Below are 10,678 nucleotides of genomic sequence, written 5' to 3' on the forward strand. Positions count from 1 at the left end.
AACCTCACTATGATAGCAAAGAACATTATGAAAATGCCTTCTCCAGAGATGTTTAAAAATAGAAACACAGGTATATCTAATTGGTGTAATTTCCTTTAACCACTGAGTAGAAAAAAAATTGATGATGTTATTCCCACACAATAAAAATTTAAATATAATTACAAGTGCTACCAGAAAAATCAGAGTACTAAACTAGGTCTTTTGCAAAGAAAAGATGCCCTGAGAAAAAGCAAAGACTGAAAACTTACAAGAAAAACCCATGAGATGCTTTACTCACTTCCACAGACCTACAAAGTTCACTCTCCTAACAGGGGTAGTTAGCCCCTTCCTTATGGAAGAATGGTTTGCATTCCCAATAATGCAGTGAAAGAAACTAGGGCTACCATTAAATAAAGCCCAATTATAATGAAGATACTAGTTACGGTGCAACATAATTAAAGGAGCATCAAGTCATTGCACGTAAAAAAAATTAGGCTTTAAAATGTTCTATAAGAATATGCTATTAAAAAGAAAAGCTTAAAATTATTTTGACAAAATCCACACTGAATGATTTCCACTAATCATGTCTATGTTTAGCAGTACTAAAATCCTTCCACGTCAAAATAGTACTTCCACACGTAAAGTCATACATTCAAACATCAAGACAAAGCAACCACTCTACAAATCCTTCCAGGAAACTCTGCCAATGCCAAGCCTCTGCTCAGGATGTGTCACAAGTAGAGGGAGGTCTTCTCATTTGCTCTACAACATCACAGATAGTTGTTACTAGTCTTGCCCAAGAGAAGTTCTTCACAGAAAACCTCAACTGTGGGAGACGACCTAGTGACAGCAGTCCCTTCCCTGCCCAATACTTCTCTCAGATGAAGGTTTTGGTCACTCTAGCAATGACAGAGTTACAAAGAGCTTAACCCAACAGAATTCTGCACCTGGTGTGTAAGTCAGAACAGCTAAACCTCCTGTGACATCAACACAGGATATTTCTTACAACAAAGTAAATCCAAAACGTCTGGATGATCCAAGGGAACATTCATAAAAATCTGTACGCAACACGATTTTATACAACCAGCACAAAAAGTCCCATATTTTAATGGCTCTCTATTAGAGAAACTCAAAATAATGCACATACACCACACAATGTACATGCAGTTCTATTCTGCAGAGCCACATGAAATCAAATGCCACTAACTCGGATTCATTAGAAATATTTAAAAATACAAGCAGGCACGCCCTTCGCTTGCAAACACTGACCTTCCCTTCCAACTAGCATACTGAAATTTCCTTTTTCACCTACACATTTTAGGAGAGCCTGGGTTGACATTTGAAATATATCCCATTTGCCATCCCACACTGAATAAATGAATTATAGAGATGGCATTTAGAAGGGAAATTCCCTGTGTCCTGGCCGAGACTAAACATGAGAACACTGGGAACCATCTCCTTCTGACTAGATGCCAGTCAAGAGGCCTTGGTGGTCTGCCCTTCTCCACCCTCTCCCCAGTCACAGCTGTGAAAAATATGTATACAAAAAATACATATAAACAAAAACAAATGCAGTCTGTTACTGCCATAATCCCATTAGTTATGCCTGGACACTTAACTCGGCTATCTGAAATCAATAGAAATCTGAATACCAATTTACCCTCCAATCATGACACTCATACACCTAATAATCCTTAATAAAGCATCCAAATAATGCAACTGTACTTGACTTAGAAAAAGCAAACGACGAAAACAAAACAAATACAGGCTAAAGGAATCATTTACTATCCATTAAAAAACATACAAATTCCTTTTAAAACAACCTACTGAATTTTAATATACTTATAAATGTCTTAGTGACATAAAAACTAAAATATACAAATTCCTTTTAAAACAACCTACTGAATTTTAATATACTTATAAATGTCTTAGTGACATAAAAACTAAAATACATTAATCATTTCATTTAAAAATGGTTTCCTACAGAAAAAATGCATACTTGGTATTAACCAAAGACAGACGAGGCACTGTAATGTCACAGTTGTGAAGGTCCAATTAATAAACACCAACTTTTCACGCAGAAAGAAATTAATGCATAGCTGGGTTGTGGTTACAGATTATGGATGATCCACAGAAAAATGCTGCGACTCCCCACACTGCAACATTGCCTTCGCACACCACTGGACCCAGTCCTTCCAGCAGCCCCTCCCTATGGCTCAGGTCCCCTGGTCGCAGATCAGATTCCGATCCGCATCCACAGGCCGGCTCCCCTCTGCCTGCACTGGTGCTGCAGGGCGCCCCTCCGGCAGAGCGCAGCCCAACAAGAGGTGCAGGAGGGATCATCCCAAAAGAAAAGACTCTCCCCTGCTCACACCTAGCTGACCTGGTCCTCCTGACGCTACATCCAGCAGAAGCTGCAGGACAAAGTAGCAGCAGCTCCAGGCCTCGGCCAAGGGCAGCCCCGGGCCTGGGTGGGGCCGGGCGGGGGCCGCAGGCGCCGAGCGGCCGTGCCAAGCCCCGCCAGCGAGAACCAAGGAAGCTGCGATACTGCTGCATTGTGCTGCATCACGGCGAGGGCACCGTGAGCCATCCATCTTGCCAAAAAAGCACATCCCCGCCCAAATAAACCCCACCGAATTCAATTTTCTCCTCCGCCGAAGCACCTCCACACGCACCCTGTCCTCACTTACTATCTGGCCTGGCTTTCGACTGGAAAAATAATGGACAGAGGTTTGCGTTCTGATCCCCACCCCCTCCCCATCTGATGGCAGCAGTTGGCACCTTTCCTATCACAAAAACAAAGAGAAGGCGCCCCCTAAAAGAGGGCCGTGGGCGTGGTGTGGGGGGTGATGACGAGCCAGCCCACCTACCCAAAACAGGCCCGGAGGGTCCCCGCGCTGAGACAAACCTGTTGAAGAGAGGGTGGCAGGAGCTGAAGGGCGGGCGCAGCGGCGGCTCGGCGCCCGGAGGCGGCTCACGCCCAGCCCTGGGAGAGTGGGGACGGCAGAAAGGGCGGGGGGGGGGGGGCGGGCGCAGGAGGGTAGCGAGCGCGGGGATGGGGCGGGGGTGGGGGCGCGGGGCCGCCGCCTCCGGCTCAGCTGCAGCGCTGTGCAGCCGGGACCACGCCTGGCCGCATCCCCTGCACCGCTACGCGCAGAGCCCGGCCCTGTCACCGCCGCCCCCGCTCCCCACCCGCGGGGCCACAGGGAGGGCACCTGAAAATAGACCCTCCGGCTGTCCGCTCCGCACCCACCTCCGCGCCAGCGGCCTCCACGTCAGGGGCCGCGGCGCCCGGCTGCAGGGAGGCGGCGGCGGAGGCAGGAAGGAGGAATCGCCGCGCCGCGCTGCGCCGCGCCGGGGCTGGGGCCGGACAGCAGCTGTGCGCACGGCGGGTCTGCTGCCGCCTCACCGCACAGCCTTTCGCCCCTCGTCCCGCATCATCCGAGTACCAATGAGCACCCGCGACCCGGGCTCCCCGCGCCGCCCCCGCCCGGGCTCTGCAGCCTCCCTGCCCCCACGCGGCTCCCCGGGCGCAGGGCAGGCGGGCAGCGGCGTCCTCCGGCCCTGGGCCCGCGCCCCTCCTCCCGCCTGTCCGCCGCCGCGGAGCCCGCCCGGGAGGCAGCCCCAGTGAGTTGGCATCTCTCTGCCTCGGGCCCCCTACCTACCTCCCGGGGATGGGGTGGGGGCGCCGGGGTCCCGTCCTCCTCCCGCTCCTCGGCGGCCGGGCGGGTGGGCCGGGAGGCGACTCCGCGGGTCTGTCCGCGGCTGGGGCCGGGGCTCACAGGACGGGACCAGTGGGCGCTGCTGCGCAGGGCTGCGCGCTCGCTCCGGGAGGAGAGGCGGCCGAGGGAGGGACTGGAGGAATCCGCAGCCTGCACGGCAACAGCTGCACTGATTCCGGGGGCTGGGCGGGAGCGCGGGGGGCGGGGGGAGGAGGAGAGGAGGGCGCTCGCAGGGAGGGGGCGAGGGGCGGGGAGAGGAGCGCGCGGGGCGGGCGCGCGCGCACACACACACAGACACACAAGCGCACTCCCGGGCTCCCTCCCGCAAGCCCTCCGCCCTCCGCACTCCTCCCTCCCCACTCTCGCCCGCTCTCTCTGCTTCGCCCGCCCTCTCCTCCTGCCCCGAGCCCCGCAGCCGCCCGGGGAGCCGAGCCTCGGGCGCGTCCACGTCCTCTCCAGCTGAGGCTCTTCCCGGGCCCAGCCCGGACCTCATCCTCCCAGCGGTGGGGACCGACCAGGCTGGCCTGGGCGGAGTGGGCACTGCTGCTGCCGCTACCCGAGCAGGACAATAGGGGCTTTGTCCCCACAGCCGGAGAGGGCCAATTTCACGTTTAATTTGAGGCTAATTCGATTATCGCCATGGAAAGAGGCGGTCTAATTTTCTACGTGATTTGTGCAGCCTCTTTTCGCCCTTGATGTTGCGTTCGGAATGCTGGGGAGAGAGGGTATTTAGGGAGGTTTTGGAGCGTCACTTGCTTGGTTGGTTTGAGATGCAGGTGATGATGCCTTATAGGTTCTGCCCAACTTGGAGAAGGGTGACGGCGACCTCTTCGTGGGAAACCTTGGGCGCTGGAGGATGGGTGGTGGGGGTCGTTCCTTGGTGAGGTGAATGTATTCTTTTGCAAATGCTTTTTCGCCCACCCTTTCGCTTCGGGTAGCTGGGAGCAGACCCTACAAGTGGTTCATCCAACTCCTGCCTCTCAGCGCAGGCTCCGCTCGAACCTGAGGCCAGGTGCCCTGCCCCAGTCACTCCCGAGAGAGGGGTCGTCCAGCCGCGGTGGAGGGCCCTGTGATGGCGTGGGGACTTGCTTTTTCCCCTGTGCCCATTCCCTGAAACGGAAACTGGACGTTTCCTCGAATTTTTGTCATGTGCCACTGCCCCTTCCCAGTCACCTGGTCTACCCCGTCAGCCCCTCAGACTGTGTAGAAATTCCAGAACCGTCACTGTTGTGAAGAAAAGATGGTGGAATCACCAGGACCACGAATGGAAACGATCTCTAGAAAACAGTTTGAAGAAACTGACTTTCTCCTTGTTCTGTAAGGTGCACAAGGCGGCACTGCGGGCATTCAGAGGGAGGAGGGCCCTTCCTGTTTGAAAAAGCCCCAGGGCTTTTTCCCCATACAGCCCTGATCACCTGGATTAAAACAAAACAAAAATACAAGGCAGTCAAGTAGTTTGGATCATGCTTATATCTCAGATCACTAGAACCTGGCCTGATGGGTTTATATGTTTGTATGTATTTTTAAATGAATATTTAAAAATAAAACTCAATGAAATTGTCACAGCAAACTGAAGATGATTCTTCTTTTAGGCCTTCATAGGTTTGAATGTTTGAACCTATGTTTACTTTTGATAGATAGGAAAAAAATTGAGGAAAGCAAATAACATTTTTTCTCAGAAGGTGAATCAACACAACCAGACCGTAAACTCTCTTAAAGGTAGGGCTCTTTCTTTCTTCATTCTGTACATATAGCAGGCACTTAGGAGGTACTAAAAAAATATTTGTTGAATTGAACAGAATCAACTTGTAAGCTGCTGCCCTCATTAGGTAATAAGGGAAATCCACTAGAAAGCAAAGTTGTTTGCCTTTCACTTATTTATTTTTTACCATGGACCCCAGCACCTCCCTACCGACTATGTTAATGAAATACCAAAGAAAACAGTAACAATATTGGGAAGTGCATCCATTTAAATTAATTCTTCCAGTGTTATTCTGAAATGGTGACTCTTAAATAATTCCTTTATCACAGACAATGGTACTTAAATAAATTTTCATTTGATGGATGATTCACCTCCCTTACCCCATTCCACTCCCACTTACGTTGTTTTTTAATTTCCTTAAAAAAAAAAAAAAGCCACACACACCTTAGCAAGGTACTCTAGTAAAGCCCCAGTAATTATTCCAAAAATGTGAAAGATAAGGATTCAGAGTTCTACTGTAAATACCTGCCTCACAATTTTGAATTCTTACCCTTAGGTGCAAAAAATCACCCCCAGAGAACTCAGTGTACCAACGACCAAAAAGAAGTAACAATTCAAAGAAAAGATAGTACAACTGGAAAGACATCTTTATGGAAGGCAAAATCTAAAAAAGATAAAAAGTCTTAGTCAGTGATAACAGCTCAGAAGGATTATTCCCACGTATCTCAGAAGCGGCTTTAAGTTTCTTCTCATATTAGAATCAGGGTTGATTTAAAGGAACCTAGAAGTCTTCAATATCATGTTTGTAACATACTACTCTCCATTTTTAAAACCACGTGATTGCATATGGCTTTATCTCCCATCAAAATACTTTATTACAAAATTTTTACAGATAAAATTTTCATTTTAACTTTCCATTCAGAATGTAGGGGAAGGCTGGGCACAGTGGCTCATGCCTGTAATCCCAGCATTTTGGGAGGCTGAAGTGGGTGGATCACCTGAGGTCAGGAGTTCGAGACCAGCCTGGCCAACATGGCGAAACCCCATCTCTACTAAAAATACAAAAATTAGCCAGGCATGGTGAGACGCGCCTATAGTCCTAGGTACTCTGGAGGCTGAGGCAGGAGAATCGCTTGAACCTGGAAGGCAGCGGTTGCAGTGAGCCGAGATCACGCCACTGCATTCCAGCCTGGGTGACAGAGGGAGACTCTGTCTCAAAAAATAAAATAAAATAAAATAAAATAAAAAGATATTGATAAACAGTATTGTCTACTACAACCTGTTTTATTTAGAAAAGAGAATGATACTCTAAGTATTTCCTTGGTTATATTAACCTAATTGAACCGATCTTTTATTGTACTGATAATAGCCCAAAACCTTAAAATCAGAACATATTTTGAAAACTTGCATATATTTTTAAAATTCCTATTTACTCCTAAACTTGCTTCCTTTTAACCCTGAACTAGTCTGGGAAACTTCCTTGTATTTAAAATATATTTCATTTGGGAATTCACATGTATTAATTTTGCACTGGGAAAACCTAAAGACTTATATGTAAACTATCATTATGAATGAATATTTTTAAAGCACTAATAACATATTTACTCTTCTATAAAGTAATTTATTCTTTCATTATTCAAGAGATGGATATGCCTTATATTCTTCTCGGCTCTGAAATAGAGCAATGGGTAAAATAATTTTAAAAAATTATTGCTTTCATGGATCTTCCATTCTAGTAGATTATATCTAGTATTCTATTCTAGATATAAGCAATCAATAAAAAAGTAAAAGATATGTGTAATGATAAATCTGAATAGATGGTAATCTAAATGTATAACAATATTTATAAAATGATCACAATAAATGGTCTCAGCTTTCTATAAAAGATCTTCACATTTTCTATGTTAATAATAATAATGATTATAAGTAGCAACCATAAAATGTTTTCCAGTTTTTAAAATGCTTTATCAAATATTATCTTATTTTGTCCTTTTGCCAGTTCTGTGGGGTAAATATTAACCCCATTCTGTGGATGACCAAATGGTCAAATGAGTTGCCCAACTTCTCACAGCTAGTTAAGTGCCAGAGATATCTTAGGAGCTGGCATATCAGAGCAGCATACCTGGACATTGCATATGAATTACTAAACATAACCCTATTTTGCAAGATGAAGAAAGTTCTAGAGATGGATGGTGGTGATGGTTGCACAACGATGTGCATGTACATAATGCCACTAAATTGTATGAAAATGGTTAAAATGGTAAGTTTTATGTTGTGCATGTTACTTTTTTTAACCATTCAGAAAATTCTGTTGGTTTTTTTTTTTTTTAACTTTTATTGTGGGTTTGGAGTACATATGTAGGTTTGTAAACAGGTAAACTTGTGCCACAGGGGTTTGTTATACATATTATTTCATCACCCAGGTACTAAGCCTAATACTCAATAGTCATTTTTTCTGATTCTCTTCCCTCCTCCCAACCTCCACCCTAGAGTAGGCCCCAGTGTCTATTGTTCCCCTGTTTGTGTCTGTGTGTTGTCATCATTTACCTCCTTCTTATAAGTGAGTACATGCGCTATTTGGTTTTCTGTTCTTGTATTAATTTGCTAAGGATGACAGCCTCCAGCTCCATCCATGTTTCTGCAAAGGACATTATCTTGTTCTTATGTGGCTGCATGGTATTCCATAGTGTATATGTATTACATTCTCTTTATCCAGTCTACCATTGATGGACATTTAGGTTGATTCCATGTCTTGGCTATTATTAATAGTGCTTCAGTGAGCATACATGTGCATGTGTCTTTATGATAGAATGATTTATATTCCTTTGGTTATATACCCAGTGATGGGATTGCTGGGTTGAATGGTCATTCTGTTTTTAGCTCTTTGAGGAATCACCACACTACTTTCCACAATGGTTGAACTAATTTACACCCCCACCAACAGTGTAAAAGTGTTCCTCTTTCTCTGCAATCTCTCCAGCACCTGTTATTTTTTGACTTTTTAATAATAGCCATTCTGAATGGTGTGAGATGGTATCTCATTGTGGTTTTGATTTGCATTTCTCTAATAATCAGTGATATTGAACTTTTTTTCACATGCTTGTTGGCCACATGTATGTCTTCTTTTGAAAAGTGTCTGTTCATGTCCTTTTCCCACTTTTTAATGGGCTTTATCAGATATTATCTTATTTTCTTGTAAATTTGTTTAAGTTCCTGATAGACGCTAGATTTTAGACCTTTGTCAGATGCACAGATTGCAAATAGTTTCTTCCATTCTGTAGGTTGTCTGTTTAGCTCTTCTGCACAGCAAATGCTCAACATTTTTAGTCATTAGAAAAATGCAAATCCAAACCACTTTGAGATACCACTTCACATTCACTAGGATGGCTTTAATTTTATTTAAAAGATGGAAAATAGCAAGCGTTGGTGAGAATGTGGAGAAATTGAGAGACTTGTACATTGTTGGTGGGAATGTAAAATGTGCAGCTGCTGCAGAAAAGTTTGGCAGTCTGTCAAAAAGAAGAACATAGAATTACCGTGGGACACAGCAATTCCATTTCTAGGTATATGCCCAAAAGAATGGAAAACAGGTTCTCAAATAGATACCTGTACACTAATGTTCATAGGAGCACTATTCACAATAGCCAAAAGGTGGAAACAACCCAAATGTCCATCACCTGATGAATAGATAATGAAAATGTTGTACAGCTACACAATGGAACATTATTCAGCCACAAAAGGGAATGAAGTACTGATACATGTTACAGTGTGGGTAAACCTTGAAAACATTATGCTAAATGAAAGAAGTCTGATTCAAAAGGTCACATATGATTTTATTTATCCAGAATAGGTAAATCCTTAGAGATAGAAAGCAGATTGTGGCTGCCAGGAGCTAGGGTGGGTGGGGAGTGGGGGAATGGGGTCTACTGCTTGATGGATATGGCTTTTTTTTTTTTTTTTTTTTTTTTTGAGACAGAGTCTTGCACTGTCGCCCAGGCTGGAGTGCAGTAGCACGATCTTGGCTCACTGCAACCTTCACCTCCCAGATTCAAGAGATTCTCGTGCTACCCCTCGTGTAATCCCAGCTGCTCGAATCAAGAGATTCGAGCAGCTGGGATTACAGGCATGCGCCACCATGCCCAGCTAATTTTTCTATCTTTAGTGGAGACAGGGTTTCACATGTTGGCCAGGCTGGTCTCCAACTCACGACCGCAAGTGATTGGCCCACCTCAGCCTCCCAAAGTGCTGGGATTACAGGCGTGAGCCACTGCGCCTGGCCAATATGGCTTCTCTTTTGAGGTAATGAAAATGTTTTAGAACTAGAGGTGATGGTTGTACAACATAGTACACATGAAATGCCACTGAAATGTTCACTTTAAAATGGTTAATTTTATGTTATGTGCCTATCATCTTAATCTTTTAAGAAATGTAATTCAAAAGTAAAAATTGTTTTTTATTAATTTCTCATTTACCATCATTTATCAATGACCAATGAAGTACTAGTCATATCAGGTAAATGGGCTCCTGCATGTTCTGTAAGATTTTCCTCTATGTGCCTCTTGAGAAAGGATTTATTACAATTCATCTCTCAGATATGAACTATTCCACCTGCATGTTTTCAAGGAGCTTAATGTTAATTATCCCACCACAGAAATATAAGAAGGATTCTGAGCCTTTACTGTTGGAGCCAAACTAGAAATTAAGAAAAAAAAAGTTTTTGAAATCTCCCTTTGGCAAGTAGCATTTAAGAATGAAGGGAAAAAAATCTCAGAGTGTGATGACTCTCCATGTGACAATGTGCAGTTTTTCTTCATCGCCTCAAACTACCCTGTGCAATACAGTAGCCACCAGCTATTTTCTCTTTTTTTTTTTTGAGACGGAGTTTAGCTCTTGTTGCTCAGGCTGGAGTGCAATGGTGCGGTCTCGGCTCACTGCAACCTCTGCCTTCCGGGTTCAAGCGATTCTCCTGCCTCAGCCTCCCAAGTAGCTGAGATTACAGGCACCCGCCACCATGCCCAGCTAATTTTTTGTATTTTTAGTAGAGATGGAGTTTCACCATGTTGGCCAGGCTGGTCTCGAACTCCTCACCTTAGGTGATCCACCCACCTCAGCCTCCCAAAGTGCTGGGATTACAGGCGTGAGCCACCATGCCCAGCCTCCACCAGTTATTTTCCATAGCCACACGTTGCTGTTCATCACTTAAAATGTGGCTAGAGTGACAGAGGAACTGAATTTTTCATTTTACTTGACTTTAATTAAAATTAAGATTTAAAAT

At 45.1% G+C, this 10,678-nt stretch overlaps 1 protein-coding gene across 7 annotated transcripts in view; it reads right to left on the minus strand.

Annotated features, from left to right (window-relative positions):
- The window catches only part of SPTBN1 (spectrin beta, non-erythrocytic 1), a 212,449-nt gene extending 208,562 nt beyond the window's left edge, over positions 1-3,887 (minus strand). Inside the window, exon 1 of one of the 7 annotated variants that reach the window (XM_024242708.3) lies at positions 3,645-3,887. The gene's annotated coding sequence lies outside the window, so the exon portion shown is untranslated. Of the gene's footprint in view, positions 1-1,978; positions 2,138-2,362; positions 2,398-2,849; positions 3,130-3,232; positions 3,474-3,644 lie in introns of those variants that run through there. The other 6 variants (XM_054547569.2, XM_063713439.1, XM_063713441.1 and 3 more) reach the window with 6 other exon arrangements.
- Between the last annotated feature and the right edge of the window lie 6,791 nt (positions 3,888-10,678).

The sequence above is a fragment of the Pongo abelii genome, chromosome 12 (assembly GCF_028885655.2).
Source record: "Pongo abelii isolate AG06213 chromosome 12, NHGRI_mPonAbe1-v2.0_pri, whole genome shotgun sequence".
Taxonomy (NCBI): Eukaryota; Metazoa; Chordata; class Mammalia; order Primates; family Hominidae; genus Pongo; species Pongo abelii.